At 36.8% G+C, this 17,591-nt stretch overlaps 1 long non-coding RNA gene across 1 annotated transcript in view; it reads right to left on the bottom strand.

The window, feature by feature from the left end:
• LOC138143628 (uncharacterized) overlaps positions 1-17,591 on the bottom strand; it is a 123,088-nt gene that overhangs the window by 76,253 nt on the left and 29,244 nt on the right. The window contains exon 2 of the long non-coding RNA XR_011163756.1: positions 9,500-9,569. This is a non-coding gene — a long non-coding RNA (uncharacterized lncRNA). The remainder of the gene's footprint in view (positions 1-9,499; positions 9,570-17,591) is intronic.

Genomic DNA, 17,591 nt, shown 5'->3' with positions numbered 1-17,591 from the left:
ATTAATACTGGATTCAAGCAAAAAAGGAGAAATCATATTTCCCACCTCTCTAAGGGGCAGAGCTGGATTGGAGAATATGAGTGCAAAATGTCGAATGACAGTCGTGATTGCTTGTTTGGGCTTTGTTTACATTTATCTCTGTTACAAGGGAAGATTAATTGGGGTGGGACACATTGGGAAGTAATTCTGATGTATAAAGAAGCATAAACAAAAGTTATTAATTGAAGAAGAAAAATAATCACCTCTTTCTGGGCCTCAGTCTCCTCATCTGTAAAATGAGGATTATGGACAAGATGATGTCAAGGGTGCTTTCCAGATCTAACATCTGTGGTTCTGTCATGCTTTCGGTGGTGACAGAAACCATCTTCATGTTTTTGTTAACTCCCTATTAATAAACTCTATAGCAGGACAACATGAATGATACAGATCATGCCATAAATGGGAACTAAGTCTCTCAACCTTGGAGATCTAAGGCTCGAATAGAAAGAGGAAGGTCGAAGACAAATTGTAAACTTTTTGAGATTAGAGAGCTCATCTTTGATTCTTTTCCCTTTATGTCCCAGAACCAGTGCCAGCATATAGAATATCCTTGTCAGACAGAATGGAAGGTTGTTGGTTATTCCAAATCTAAGAGGTAAAGATGGCATGCACTCCTTTGCATTTACTTCCACTTGATGTCTGCATTATCAATGACATCTTTTCAATGCCCTATCTTCTATCATTTGATAGCATTAAGATTACTGGACGGGCAAACATAATTGACTTAACAAAGAAAAAGATCCTTTTTTCATGGGAAAGGAGGAGGAATGTGGCAAAAATTAGTAATATCAGAATAAGTTGTGGAAAATTCTTGAGAAAAAAATACACACTAATTGCATAATAAGTATCTGTTGAATTAAACTGAATTGAAATACATTTGGCTACATCTCTTTTTACATCTTTAACTATTTATGCCTATAATTGACTAACTTCTCTATTAAGTAGACTAAGGAAGGGATAGAGAAATCAAGTAAATAGAACCTGCTTGGATAGCAAAGGAAAATTCAGAAAAGCATCTGGAAAAAGGAAGTCTAGGAAGGAAGTTTGGTAGAGGGAGGCTGAACAGAGGGCGTCTAGGAAGTAGATGGAAAAGGCAAGCTAGATAAAGAACAAAGCAATCAAGTAACAGGCATTTATTTAGTGCCTACTATGTGCCAGGCATTGGGGATACAAAGACTGTTACAGTCCTACTTATAAGAATTAACTCTATATTGCACAAGATTTTAATGTTCTGTTTTCTGGTTTGCTTGTTTTTTTTGAGGGTCAAGGGACTTGCCAAGGTCACATGGCTAGTAAGTGTTAAGTGTCTGAGGTCGGATTTGAACTCAGGTCCTGCTGACTCCAGGGCCAGTGCTCTATTCACTGTGCCACCTTGAAACCCCCTGTTTTCTTTCTTTTGAAATAGTTTAAGAATGGGCCATTTTAGAAGAGATTTCAGTAAAGCATTTATAAAAATAAACAAAAACAACACCACAAATCCTGAAGAGAGGTTGCCAACTTAAATACTTCATATTAATGAAATATGTATAAATAGACAAAGAATATATAGACCAAAACCCAGGACCAAGTCCCTGTCTTTCTCTCCTTGATGGTCTATAGATATAATGGTGCTTGCATTGCAATTCCCTTTATACCTCTGATATACACACAGAAGGCTCATGTTGGGAAGACCACAAATTTCAAGGACTGATTCTTAAGGTATCTAAAAGATCAAACATTTAAAAAAGTTTTTGAACCTTATGAATTCAATTTTGGATATGCTGACTTTGAGATGAGTATGGGACATTAAGGTAGATACATAGGCTTATTATACTTGTTCACTAAGAGGAGAGGAAGCATGATGTGGTGGATATACCACTGGACTTGGAGTTATGAAGACCTAAGTTTGAATTCTATCTCTGACACTTTCTAGCTATATGACCCTGGTCAAGTCACCTAACTTCTTTGTAAAATGAACAGTTTTGGACTCAGTTCCTTTCCAGCACTAAATCTATGACCTTATGAGAACTGAGATCAATGAGTAGAATATACAGTAAGATTCAGCATAAGGAGTAACTTCCTAACAATTAGAGAATCTGAAAATGTAAGAGACTATTCTGGAAGATAGTGAGTTCCCTGTCACTGAAGATATTCAAAGCAGATTTGATTCATGGGATTGGAGTTCACCTAGCTAATCTCTAAGGTCCTATTCATTTTGGAGGTTACATTGACTTTATGAATATTTGTATATCAATCAATCAACCATCATTTATTACTCACATACTATGCAATACTGACTGTGCTAAATGCTGGAGATAAAAATACAATAAATGAAACAATCCTTAATTTCAATCAATCCAAACATGGATATCTATGTAAATATCCATCTTTAATAGATATCTGTGAATATATGCCTACATCTCTTTCTTCTCCCTGGTGTACACATGTATACATTTATATGTGTGTATGTGTGTGTATGTATACACACATACATATACATACATCTATACATACATATACATATATATATATATATGTGAGCATTGCAAAAGAAAAGACTGTATATCATTCCTTGTTGTCAGAGTTATGACTGGTGTGGCAGATGGACATAAGCTAAGTACCTCCCTCACACAGTCCTGTTGAGGATGAAATGATTTTAGCATGGTGTCTGCCATATAGGCATTTAATAAATAGTTGTGCCCTTACCCTTTCTCTTCACCTAAAGATAAAAAGCAGATTAGTACTGTACTCTTACTTGAATGAACATCTTTAAAAGGGTCCTGGAAGGGGCAGAGACAAGATGGTAGAGTAAAAGCAGGGGCTTGCTTGAGCTCTCCTCCCAAACCCCTCTAATACCTGTAAAAAATGACCCTAAATCATACAGCACCTGCCCTGTAGTCAGGAGGACCTGAGTTCAAATACAGCCTCAGACACTGAACACAAAACTAGCCGTGTGACCTTGGGCAAGTCACTTAACCCCAATTGCCCTACCTTCCCCCCTCCCAAAAAAAAAGCCAAAAAATGACCCTAAACAAATTCTAGAGCTTCAGAACCCACAAAATGACAGAGTGAAACACATCTGCAGCTCAAGGCAGCCTGGAAGGTCAATAGGAAGGGTATATAACACCTTGTTGGGAGTGGAATGCAGTCCAGTGTGGGCCACAGTGGAGCAGGTCTCAGGGGACTAAATCATTGGCAGCTGTGGCAGTTTCCAGATTCACCCCACAAATGCTGAGGATATCATGGAAGGTCACTGGGGGGACTCTGTGGGACCTGTGTGAAAGAGGAACAGTGTCTGCTCCCAGCCCTGGGGTGGTAGAGGTGGTAGCATGGCAGTAATGGCTACTTCCAGAGCTCTGGGCCCATCCATGGTGGGGGGATTAAGTGGCTGATGACAAAACCCTGAAGCCTGGGACAGTACACCCACCCCTACCCCCTACCCCCACTGGAAGCAGAATCCTGCTTTGACAAAGAGTTAGAAAGTCAAGTATTTGGCTGGGAAGATGAGTAAACAGTGTTTAAAAAAATCCCCTCAGACTATAGAATCTTACTTTGGTGACAAAGAAGACCAAAACTTACAATCAGAAAAAGACAAAAAAGTCAAAGGTCCTACATCAAAAGCTTGCAAGAAAAATAGGAATTGGTCACCGGCCATGGAAGAGCTCAAAAAGGATTTTGAAAATCAAATAAGAGAAATAGAGGAAAAATTGGGAAGAGAAATGAGAGTCATGAAAGTAAATCATGAGAAATGATACAACAGCTTGCTAAAGGAGACCCCCCCCAAAATACGGAAGAAAATAACACTTTAAAAACAGACTAACCCAAATGGCAAAAGAGGTCCAAAGAGCCAAAGAGGAGAAGAATGCTTTAAAAAACTTGTGCCATGCACAAGCAGCTTTCCAGAGGACTGCTGCTATGAACAGCTTTCAAGTTTCTGATTACACAGTATAGTGAACACTCTATTCCATAACAAATCAAAGCAAAACATTCACAGAAAATCAAAGTACAGCATTCACAATATTACAACATATCACTGAAAATCACAGTATAGTATTCACAACAGTTTATTATTAAAATGGCCACATAGTTTTCACCAAAGTGGTCACAATATTTTGAACTAAGAACAATCATCTCAAAGCACAATAGTCAAAGTCTTCCACTCATGGGGCACACTGAATTAACTTAATCAGTCACATATTCAGCAATCAATTACTAAGTATCATTAATCACTAAGTACAATCATTAGAGAATACACAAACCTTCCACCCCTAGGTCACTAGTAAACTACAATTTCATCATTACTCAGTACCCACAGAGAGGTCTTTTCATCTTGACTTGGGGCCGGTTGTCAGATTCCCTGGATCCCCTTCCATGGTCCCAGATTCTACCTGGATTCACCAGACTGTCATCTGGGTTCAATGGCAGACAGCTCCCAATTCCTTGTCCAGCTCTCTGGGTAGGTCCTGCTCCACACTGAAGTCCACAGGGTCCAGTCCATCTCAAATCTTTCATAATTTCTGCTCTCAGGAATTCAAGGCTCAACCAAGCCACAAACAGACAAAGTCCCTGCATCCTGATCATGCTTCCTCAGTCTTCTGCAGCTCTTTCAAAAAATCAGAATCACCTTATCCAACCTGGGGAAAGGGGGCTCCCAGGGCTCCTGGGCTCCTGTTCAGAAGAAGCTCCACCACCACAAGTTCTCAGGAAATTCTGGCTCAGTTCTTGATTCTTTCTCAAGCAGAACAGCTTCTGCCACCAGATTCTTGTCTGAAGAAATTCTGACTATTCCTCTCTGGGGCTTTTCTTATATATACAGCATTAGCTACTTCCTGTTTCAGCTAACCCCTTCCTGTTAGGTCAGGAACAGGAGTTCATACATTCTGTTTCTTTCACAGAGGTTTGATTAGTTACTAAATGCTAAGTACCTGCTTACTTGCCAATAAAAAGGGGTCAAATTACATTATCATTACAAAAACAAACTGGTCAAATGGAAAAGGAGGTCCAAAAACTCACTGAAGAAACTAATTCCTTCAAAATTAGAATGGAACAAATGGAAGCTAATGACTTCATGAGAAATCAAGAAATTATAAAACAGAGCAAAAAGAATGAAAAAATAGAAAACAATGTGAAATATCTCATCTTTAGGACTTTGAAAATAGATCCAGGAGACATAATTTAAAAATTATCGGACTAACTGAAAGCCATGATCGAAAAAGAGCCTAGACATTATCTTTCAAGAAATTCTAGAACCAGAGGGTAAAATAGAAATTGTTAGAATCCACTGACCACCTCTTGAAAGAGATCCCAAAAGAAAAACTAGGAATATTGTAGCCAAATTCCAGAGTTCCCAGATCAAGTAGAAAATATTGCAACCAACCAGAAGGAAACAATTTGAGTATTGTGGAAATACAATCAGGATAGCATAAGACCTAGAAGCTTCTACATTAAGGGATCAAAGGGCTTGGAATATGATTCCAGAGGTCAGAGGAACTAGGATTAAAACCAAGAAACACCTATACAGCTAAATTGAGCATAATACTTCAGGGGGAAAATGGACATTCAATGAAATAGAGGACTTTCAAGCATTCTTTATGAAAAGACCAGAGCTGAATGGAAAATTTGACTTTCAAATATAAGAATCAAGACAAGCATGAAAAGGTAAAGAGGAAAGAGAAATCATAAGGGACTTATTAATGTTGAACTATTTACATTCCTACATGGAAAGATGATATATTCATAAATCATGAGACCTTTCTCAGTAGTAGAATAGTTGGAGGAAATAGATAGATAGATAGATAGATAGATAGATAGATAGATAGATAGATAGATAGATAGATAGATAGATAGATAGATGATAGATAGATAGATAGATAGATAGATAGATGATAGATAGATAGATGATAAATAGATAGATAGATAGATAGATAGATAGATAGATAGATAGATAGATAGATAGACAGATAGATAGATAGATAAATAGATAAATGGCACAAGGTGAACTGAATATGAAGGGATGATATCTTAAAAAATTAAATTAAGGGGTGAGACAGGAATATATTGGGAGGAGAAAGAGAGAGAAAGAATGGGGTAAAAGAGGCAAGAAAAAAGGTTTCACAATGGAGAGGAAGAGTGGGGAGGTGAGAGGGAATGCGTGAACCTTACTCTCATAGGATTTGGCTTAAGGAGAGAATAATATACACATTCAATTTGGTATCTTACCCTACAAGAAAGTAAGGGGGAAGAGGATAAGAGGGGGGAATAGTAGAAGAGAGGACAGATTGAGGAAGGGGGTAGTCAGAAGCAAAAACATTTGAAAAGAGACAGGGTCAAATGAAAAAATAGAATACGGTGGGGGGGGGGGGGGAAGGATAGGATAGAAGGAAATAAAGTTAGTCTTTTACAACATGACCATTATGGAAGTGTTTTGTGTAACTACACATATATAACCTATATTGAATAGCGAAGGGAGAGAATTTAGAACTCAAAGTTTTAAAACGAATGTTAAAAAAATGATTTTTACATGCAACTGGAAAATATGATATATAGGCAACGGGTTATAGAAATCTATCTTGCCCTACAAAAAAAATAAGGGGGAAAGGGATAAGCGGGGGTGTGTGTGATAGAAGGGAGGCCAGACTGGGGGAAGAGGTAATAAAGATGCATGCCATTATGGGGTGGGGATAGGGAGAGATGGGGGGAAAATTTGGAACTCAAAATCTTGTGGAAATGAATGTTGAAAGTTTAAAATAATTGAATTAATAATTTAAAAAATTTTTAATGTCCTGGAAAATGTACTAAGTACAGTAGGGAACTAAGTTCTGAGGGTGGGAGCTCAGGGATGAAGCCAGGAACATTTGAGCCCAATCCTGAACTGATGTGCTCCCTAGGAGCACAGAGAGGAAGAAGCCACTTTAGAACTGATATCACTGCATCTCTTGTTATGTGTCACTAGGGGAAACAATGCTATTCCACCGTCAACATTTGCAGGTGCATGCTTTACTCTTGTTCCGTGATCAATTTTAAATGACACAGCATCACTGTTGGCAGTATCCTCTAGTTCTCACCTCCTCCTCAAAGTCCTGGGAGAATAGATTTCACAGCAATGCAGAAAGGGACTATGTAGTTCAGGATTCACCGATTTGGCTCATTTTCTCAAGAGAGAGAATTAATAATGTGCACATTGTCCCTTCAAAGTAGTAAAATGAAGTGATGCTTGGCATCATTAATGACACAGGAAACCTGCTTCCATCAGTTCCAGTAGCCCCAGGCATTGATTTCTGCTATTGCTGATCCCTCTTGTCTTCTCCCCTTTTACCTTCCTGACTTCTAACGTCCATGGATGAAATCCTGATCTAATATTTCTGCAACCATACTTCCTGGAGCAAAGATGAGGAAAGCTAGGAATATTTCTACTTCAAAAGTAGACACACACACCCAATACATACATACATACACACACATACATACATACATACATACATTCTCCAAAGATTTTGGTAGAGAAATAATTCAGAAAAATAGTTCAGTTCACATGGAAAATAGACCTACGAATAGGTTTGCTATATTGATTTCTCTTGCTGAGGTCAGACTACACTGATCTATAGGCCCTTTTGCTTAGACATCCTAAAAAAGGGTTTCTCATATTTCCTGAAGAACCCTTGCGTTTGAATGTCCATTTCTCTAGCCCACAAACAGAACCATAGACTAGCTTTCATTTTTTGAAGTGCTGTGAAAATAGATCTTATTCTGTATTATATTTAAGATTGTTTCTCCCAAGGCAAACTAAAGCACATTCTTTGTGAAACTGGAGAATATGCTCGGCACAGACTTTATGAACTGATTGGAAAATAACAAAGAACATGCCAAAGTGTTCACACAGAATCTTTTGTGAATCTCTAGAAGGCCCATACTTACCATAATTTTTTATCAAAGAATATACTGTTTTAAAAAAATGTTATCTTGTTTTTACATGAACTGTTCCCCCATGTATACATTCTTCCCCCTCCCAGAAAGCCATCTCCAATAACAAAGAATATTTTTTAAAAGAAAAAAGAGGAAGAAAAGGCAATCAGCAAAAATGATCAATATATTTTTTTAAAAATGACAACATATGCAATGTTCCACATTCATTGACCTCCTACCAAACACCAAACCAAAAACCTCCTTATATCTCTTATTTGGGGCCATTCTTGTTCTTTGTAATTTTGCAGTGTTCACTTTCATTGATTGTTGTTCTTTCTATTTACATTGTAATTATTGTGTATATTGTTTTCTTGCCTGCTTACTTCACTCTGAATCCATGTCTTTTCATGCTTCTCTATATTCATCTCCTTTGTAATTTCTTATGGTACAGTAATACTCTACTACATTCATGTACCACAACTTAATCATTTCCCCAATTAATGGGCATCTAGTTCTTTGTTACCATAAAAAATATTGTTATAAATACTTTAGGGTATATGGAGACTTCCCTTTTATCAGTTACTTCCTTGGGTAATATACCTTAGGGGAATTAATATAAAGTCATCTTTCTTGGAAAATGTGCTGACCATGGATACAGAAAACTTCTCTGAAATGTCAGTCTGTATTGACATTATTGAGTAGGCCTAAAGAGCTTATAGGTACTGTATCTCCTACATCCTACATAGTAGACTCTCAATAATTGGTTGATTTTATTTAGTAACATCAATCAATCAAACACGCAAAATAATGTTTCTTTTAAAGGTAAAGTATTTTTTTTTACTGAGTCAGAGGAAAATTTTGGTTTTTTGGCTAAACATGCTTTAATAATTCAAGGATCTATGATTTTGCTGCATTAATGTCATACTTATGGAGCTAGAAGGGACCTTAGAGGCCATCTAGTCTAAGCCCCTCATTTTACAAATGAAGAGACTGAGACCCAAAGAAGGGAAGTGATTTGCCTAAGGTCATTCAGGTTAATGACAGAGGCAAGATGTAAATCTTAGTAATGACTAATTCCAAAGTAATGCTCTTTCCATTCCAGTGTCCCATATTCTTTCTATAAATGCAAACAGTGCCCTTCAAGAACAGAGTCACTCCTATAACCACAGTTAGGCGGCAGAGTAGAACTGTGGTGGATGTTGGCTAAGCATAACAGAGCCAATGTGAGGAAGTAATATTAAAACATTTAACTAAAATTAATGTCATTCAATCAGTCATACTGTCAATTTAGTTAATCATTGTTGTCTCAACACATCAATGGCTTGTCAAGATCCACCCAAGTATGAGTTTCCAAGCTAACCAATTAAAAGGGTCAAAAAGTTGTTTTATAACATAAGTTGGTCTTTGTCAATGATACATGATAAGGCCAAAAATGTGCCCATACAGTGTTAACCTCTGTTTAATTTATAAAGAATTATTATCTTAATATTGTTTTTATTCTTTAAAAAAGACAAACTGCTTTCATTTTCAATTTATATTTGTTTTCAAACCATGTTTTAAAATAATCCTTTATACTCACACAGTATCCAGCATTCATCCAAGCAGCTTTAAAGGTTTTCCAAATGTTAAGGCGGTAATCCTAACAATACCTGGGAAGTAAGTAGGTGGAAATTATGGTTGTCTTTATATCTCAAAAAAGGAAAACAAAAAGAAGAATGGATTTGTCAGAATTATTTAGCAAACAAATTATGGGGCCTGAAATCAAAGCAAGTCTAATTATATACAACCCATTTAGCAGCATAGCCAATGCCTTAGTCAACAACTTGGAATGACAACTTTCTGTAAAGAGGGCACTGCTATGGGGTAATACCAATAATTAGGAGGTATGCTTTGTTCAACACATTGAAAGAAGGAATATCTTTTTAAACATTCATAGAAATAGAATGATAAATTTCAAGTTAGGAGTTCATCTTCCTTATTCCCTTATCTGAGACAGAAATTTCCTCTATATTATCTTTGATGAGTGATCATCTAGCTCTCTCTCCACCTGAAGATCTCCAGTGCTTGAGTATTCAATAACTACTGAGTATTAGCAGTAGGTCTGGGGCCAGAGGACCAACATTGAAAGTTTGTACTAGAGATGGGCCTAAGGTGTCTATCTACATTTCATTTAGGGAACTAGCAAACAGCAGGTATTTAAATTAATTTTACATGGCCTCTAGTAATGGAATACCATGACTAGAATGGCCCATCCATTGTGAGGTTCTCTGTATAATCTATGAGAGTAAAGAGCCAGAGTAGGAAACCTGAAGTGGGGCTCAATTGTGAGTCAGTTCACTAGCATTTATTAAGTGCTTACTGTGTCCCAGACACGGTTCTAGGCAAATAAAGAAGTTGTGATAGCCTAGTTTTTCACATGGTCCCAGTTATTATACTCTGAGAGGGTTAGGCAGGGGTTTTAGTAAAATGCTTGTTTTCTCTGGGAAGGCTGATGTATAATCACAGAGTACAAGAATAAACGTCGCTGAGAGGTGCAGATTTTTCCTAAGAACCTGGCTAAACTCAATCTTCCGCCATTGTGGGAAATGGTAGGCATTATCATGACAGTGAGGCAGCTCATACATTTTTTGAAATCTCTGTTATCCTTATATGGAGGAAAAACCTGATTCCTTGTATCATTAGCCTTAATTTTGTAGGTGGAATCAATCTCTCTGGGAGATGAAATCGAACTCTTCCTCGCAATAGTTTTTGCAGTCATCAAGCCATCTTTACTTTAAAAATGTTAGAACACAGGCTTTTTACAGTACAAAATTATATATCACAGAATAAAAAACTTAGGGTTTGAAAGTACCTTAGAGGTCACCTGGTCCAATCCTCTCATTTTCCTTTCTTTCTTTTTTTATTTTTTGGCTTTTTGGAGGGGGGAAGTCAGGGCAATTGGGGTTAAGTGACTTGCCCAAGGTCACATGGCTAGTAAGTGTTAAGTCTCTGAGGCCAGATTTGAACTCAGGTCCTCCTGACTCCAGGGCCATTGCTCTATTCTCTGCACTACCTAGATGCCCCATTCCTCTCATTTTTCAGATGAAGAAGTTGAGGCCCAGGGGGATTTAGATACTAATCAAATGTCAAACAGATCTTAATGGCAAAGTTGGGATTCAAACTTTGACTACAAATCCAACTTATTTTCTATTGTATTTATAGCCCTACCCAAAGAAGATGAAGTTTGAGAAAACTCTTAATGGAAGTTGTGAGAACAATAATAATTTTTTGTTTTTCATGTGGCATGTTATCTTAAGGATGTAAGAGGGAGAAAGAGCCTTCCTGATTGAATGAAAAAGAATAGCAGTGATTTTGAAAAAGAAAAGGCAACTGGATTATGGACCTTCATTATAAGAAGATGACCAGAAAAGGCTAATATGGGGTATCCATGGGACATAGTTATTGGGGGGGAAAGGGTAGATAATTACCATAATGTCATTATAGTCAATGCCAACTTCAGAAGGTAAGTTTTTTGGGGAAGAATTCATTATTTGACATAACTTGCTGGGAAAACTGGAAAGCACTTTGGCAGAAACTAGGTATAAACCAGCATCTCACACTATAAACCAAGAGAACATCAAAATGTGTACATGATTTAAACATAAAGGATGATATCATAAGCAAATTAGAAGAGCATGGAAAATTTTATTCATCAGAATTATGGATAAGGGAAGCATTTATGACTAAACAAGAGATAGAGCAGATCATGGGAAGTATAATGGATAATTCTGATTACAAGAAATTAAACTTTTTGCACAAACAAAACCAATGCAGCAAAAATTAGAAGGAAAGCAAGAAACTGGGAAAGAATTTTTACTGTGAGTTTCTCTTATGGAAGCCTCATTTCTCAAATATATAGGGAACTGAGTCAAATTTATAAAAAATGAAAGGCAATCCCCAACTGATAAATAGCCAAAGGATATGAACAGGCAGCTTGCTGTAGGAAAAAAAAAATCAAAGTTATCTATACTCATATGAAAAAAAAATACTCTAAATCACTATTGATTAGAAAATTCAAACAACTTTGAGGTACCACCTTACATCCATCAGAAATGACAAATGTTAGAGGATATGTGGAAAAACACGGCCACCAATGCACTGTTGGTGGAGATGAAGAAATTAAAGCTAATTTTTAAATGCTCTGAATCTCTATTGATTAGAGAAATGCAAATCAAAACAACTCTGAGGTACCACATCACACCTATCAGATTGGCTAACATGATAAAACAGGAAAATGATACATTTTGGAGAAGATATGAGAAAATTGGAACGCTAATACATTGTGGAGTTGTGAACTGGTCCAATCATTCTGGAGAGCAATTTAGAACTCTACCCAAAGAGATATAAAACTGTGCACACCTTTTGATCCAGAAATACCACTATTAAGTCTGTATCTCAAAGAGATCATAAAAAAATTGAAAAGGACACACATGTACAAATATATTTATAGCAGCTCTTTTTGTAGTGGCAAAGAATTGGCCTATTTGCTTGGTTAATTCATCAGCCAATAGGGAAGTTACAGGTACAACTCAGGACTGACAGTCCAGGCCAAGATTACAATCAGAGCAACTATAGGTGGAATGAAATTTCAAGCAGGAAATATTAGCTAGCATAAATTAAAACTTTAATTTGCATCAGTTTGCTGCATTAAGAAGCAACACAATGGGAATTAAATACTGCAGCATGATCAGTTGTGGATAATCATTTATGGTTTGGCCAGTCACAAGAAAATCAGGTACTATCCAATCATGTTTAGGTGAGGGTATGGAAAAGTTTTAAAATTTATTTATGTAGAAAAAAGAATGCTATTTCTCTTGGGATTAGAATCCTCATCTGGATGAAATGTGAGATACAAGAACAGAATGAAGTAACTGGGGGAATACAACATTGGGTAAGGTACAGAAAGGCTCCAGAACAATTCTGAGATCTAATTAGATGAAAGCAGATGGGTGGGAGTATGAAAGTCATAAAAGGGAAATAATATGCCAAAAGAAATTCTCATAGGCTACTGCAGCATTTGTATTGTAGGTCCTCTGGATTACAACTGTATTATCTACAAAGATATTAAACATGTCATCTCTGTCTTTATCTAAGTTATCATTGAAAAATATATTCAATTGAACAGAAAGACAAAGGTCCTGGGAACACTTCACTAGAGATTTCCCTAGGTTATAATTGATACAATAATCAAAACTATTTGGGTCCATATTAACTAGTTTTTAATCTACACAATTGTTCTATCATCCATCTCTCATTTATCATTTCTCTTTTGTATATATGATATCATGATAGACTTTGTCAGCTGTCTTATAGAAATCCAGATACACCATATTTATGACATTTCTCTCATCCACCAACCTACTTTGATGTGAGTTGTTCTTAAGGAATTAATTCTTGTTCTCCCATTTTCATCTTTAAATGCCCTCAGGATGATTTTGTTTGGTTAATCTCTCATTAGATTTTCTTTAAATTGGTTTTATTCACCAAAACTTCTCTATGTTTTGTAAATTAGTAACCATAAACTTCCATCAATATTTTGAGGAAGATTTTCCAGAGTTTATATTACAAATCCCTCCTTTTGGATAGTAGGTCAAGTATTTGCTTAGTAAGGCATTTTTGGGGATCCTTTGGTCTCCTTGTTATGCTATTTTATTTACGTTGGTTTAACTGTCTGTGGAATTGTTATGATTAGTATTCATGATCTTTTCTCCATCCATATCCCATTTTTCATCATTAATAACTTAAGTAGGTCAGGATAGACCCATTTTAATTATATCTTTTTTTCTCTCGTTTTTATTCTTTCTTCTGGCTTTGTACTAATTTTGGTATCTGTTGTAATAAATTGATGGTCTGACTAACAGATAACTGATACAGCATAAGCATCTTGGAGTCAGAAGTGCTTCAAACATTTAATCATTTTGTGAGTCTGGGGATTTTATTTCGTCCCTCTGTGCCTCAGTTTCCTCATCTTCAAAACTGGGGGGGGATTGGACTTGAAAACCTCCAAGGTCCCTTCTAACTTTAAATCTATGGTCCTATGACTCTCATATCAGTAATTAATAGTTTCATGTTTGTTAAAATATAATTAACTTAATTTTGTGATATCATTTGGCACTTGAGTCTCGTACCTTCCATTTTTTTTTCTAAAAGAAAGCGCTGATCATATATAAGAAGCTGTGTAGTCTAGCAGTGTTTAGCCTTCTTGTCCATAATACTAAAACTTTACTTCAACTATTATAGCTTGTTTTGTACTTATACTGAAATTACCCTGAGTAATCTAGGGCCAGTCTCCTTTACTTCTTCAGCAAAGTTTTCATGAATCCTGGGTAACCTATCTACCACTCTGGGACATCAGAATAGGACTTTGATGGTATATCTCTATCATTATTATTCTTATTTAGGATAGGGACTGATTTTTTGGTGTTGGATGATATAATAAATACAATGTGGGACGCAAAGTCAGGGAAACCTGAGTTCAAATCCTACTTCAGACACTTACTAGCTCTGTGTGACCCTGAGTAAGTCATTTAAACCTTCCTATACCTCAGTTTCCATATCCGTAAAAATAGGGAATAACACCTACTTTTCAAGTTTGTCAGTGAGGCTTAAATGAGTTAACATATGTATTTTCCAAACCTTAAATTACTATGTAAATGCTAACAATAATTTTTACTATTATCTCCCCTTCATGTGATCCATGTAAGTCCTCTCTGCCTCTGACCATAAGTTTCCAGAAAGCAAAGCCCTTGTCCATAAATTTACAAGGTGGAGTGCCTTAAAAACTATTAAATACAGATCCACATTTAATGCATATGTCACAATAAGGAAAGATAGGTCTCTGGAAACAGAGCACCTAGGCAGCTCCACAGCTGGTACAGAATATTGGAAAGGCCTCAGGCCCTGATGTTTTGCTGGCAGTGAGGTGTGTGCAAAGTGTCACAGCTTCAACATGATGGATTACCATGACTAAAATATTCCAGCAGTCAGTTTTCCAGTTCTGAGCCTCTCCAAACTTAACGAGGCTGCTCCTTGTGAAGGACATACACAGAAATGAGAAGCAACAACACTCCTTAAAGATAACCCAGTCTAACCCCTTTAGTTTATAAAGAAGGAAACCGACAGCCTGAGAAGTAAGTAATTTGTCCAAGGTCACACAGTTACTGAGAAATAGAGCTTATACTCTGGGGTAGCTGGGATAGGCCTGCAATCAGGAAAACTCATCTTCCTGGCCTCAGACTTACTATCTGTATGACTCTGGGCAAGTCACTTAGCTTATTTGCCTCAGTTTCCTCATCTGTAAAATGAGCTACAGAAGGAAATGGCAAACTCTAGTATCCTTGCCAAGAAAACTCCAAATGGGATCATGAAGAGTCAGACACAACTGAAATGACTGACTAACAAAAAAGCCTACATTCTAACCATGCTTTGGGCCTGTTCAGTTTTTTTGGAACTGCCTGTCTTTTAACTCCAGTGATATGAACCCTAGGAGATCTATATACCATGATAGGGCATCAGAATAGTAGGCATTCCATGTATTTACCTACTATTTTTAGGTATTTATTTTTGGTAAATCATTAGAATTTACCTATTATTTTTATTCTTATTAGAGATATAGACTATGATTTTCTCATTACTGGGAACTTCCAGGTGAGGAAATTCCCTCTACCAATACAGGTTGGCTTCTTTTCTGCAGTCTTTGACACTTGCCTAAATCACTGAAAGGTTAAGTGACTTGCCCTCATTCACACAGTCAGTATGTGTCAATAATAACAATAACAACAACAACAACAATATTTAGCATTTATATAGCATTTTAAAGTTTGCAAAGCACTTTAACTATGTGAACTCATTTGACACTCATCAACAACCCTGTGAAGGAGGTGTTATTATTATCTTCATTTTATAGATGAGGAAACTAAGGTAAACAGGTTAAGTGACTTGCCCAGGTAATAGTTAATAAGTGCCTAAAACAAGATTTGAACTTAGATCCTCCTGACTGATAGAGCCTAACACTCTAATACCTATTTTCCTGTGTCAAAGGCAGGACCTGATTCATGGCTTTCTCCCTATTTTGTTATTATCATTATTATTATCATAAAGTCATTATTTCTATAGAAGCACCTAGTTTATAGATAAATTTGTCTGCAACTAATCAAAGCCAGGTAACTGGATTAGAATAGTGGTCATAGATTTAGAGTTGGAAGAGAATTTAGGGAGCATTTAGTCCAACTCCTTCATTTTATAGATGGAGAAACTGAGGCCAAGAAAGGTGAGGTCTCTTGCCTAGTACCACAGAGCTAGTCAGTTATCTGAGATGAGATTTGGAACCAAGTCTACCTGATTCCAGGTTTAAGCTCTATTCATTATGTCATGATATCAGGGAGGGCCTAGAGTGCAGAGAAGAATGTAAGCTCTTTGAGGGCTGGGGCTCATTTTCATTTTGTCTTTTTATACCCCTACCCTTACTTTTGAATGAGAACCATCCAACTTTCCAACTTCTCAACAATAGGAAACACTAGTGCCATATACAAGGGGAGATGGTGGTGATGACTGAATGTTGCTTCCTTGGTGTTTTAGTAGCATCATTCAGTGAGGTTGGTAATCATACTCTGTATCTAGAGAATGATGTGTCATTTGGAGAAATCCAGTCACACTGACAGATGCAGCATGACTCAGTGAGCTAATAAAAGTCTTTGAAATTCTGGGGTTTAGAAGGCTAATTCTGGCTCTGCCATTAATCTGTTAACTGACTTTTAGTAAGCTACTTAACCTTTCTGTGTGCTCATCATTTACAAAATTGGTCTATATGATATGCAACACACAAGAATGCTGTGAGGAAGGCTCCCTAGATTACTCAGGAGAGATATGCCATATAAAATTAAAAAATATGTAAACATGTATTACTTACACACACACACACACACACACACACAATGCAGTTCAGAGATGATTCCCCTATTGATGTATGCTAATGAGGCTGAAAATCAATGAAAATGAAAATCAATCTTTTTACAGATACAAAGATTATCTTTTAGTTTGCAGCTGAAGCTATTCACAAACTGAGATCATGTATGTTTCTATTTATTAGTCATATGACGGAAGGCAGATCTGTGTGTTACTCTTGGCTGCCGGTAGTTCATAGCTTGGTTCTATTGCCTCTGTTAGAGTAGCTGGTCTTGAGATATTGGGGGGTACTGGGGTGGCAGCCAACATACCTCTTGGACATAAATAAGACTCCTTGAAAAAGCAGTTAGAACCAGTCAAGGCATATTCTGGCAACATAATATTTAATAATGCTGTCTCTAAGAGAAAATATAACACCCTCACCCATCTTGGATTTTAAAGCCCTTTATAACTTGGCACCAGCCTACCCAACAACAATAACAATAACAACTAGCAATTATGTAGCACTTTTAAGGTTTGCAAAGTACTTTGCAAATATCTCATTTTATCCTCACAGCAACCCTAGGAGGCAGTCCTATCATTATCCCCATTTGACTGAGATGGAAAGTGAGATACAAAGTGGTTAAGGGACTTGTTCAAGGGTCACAGAACTGTTAAGACTTTGAGGCAAGATTTAAACTTAGGTCTTCCTGATTCTAGGTCCAATTCACTGTGCTCCCTAGATGCCA

Source organism: Petaurus breviceps, unplaced genomic scaffold (assembly GCF_028583685.1).
Source record: "Petaurus breviceps papuanus isolate PSGF00001 unplaced genomic scaffold, PetGlider_PUasm1.0 90650, whole genome shotgun sequence".
Classification (NCBI taxonomy): domain Eukaryota; kingdom Metazoa; phylum Chordata; class Mammalia; order Diprotodontia; family Petauridae; genus Petaurus; species Petaurus breviceps.
Note: the sequence above shows the minus strand (reverse complement) of the source record. Positions and strands in the feature narration are given on the sequence as shown.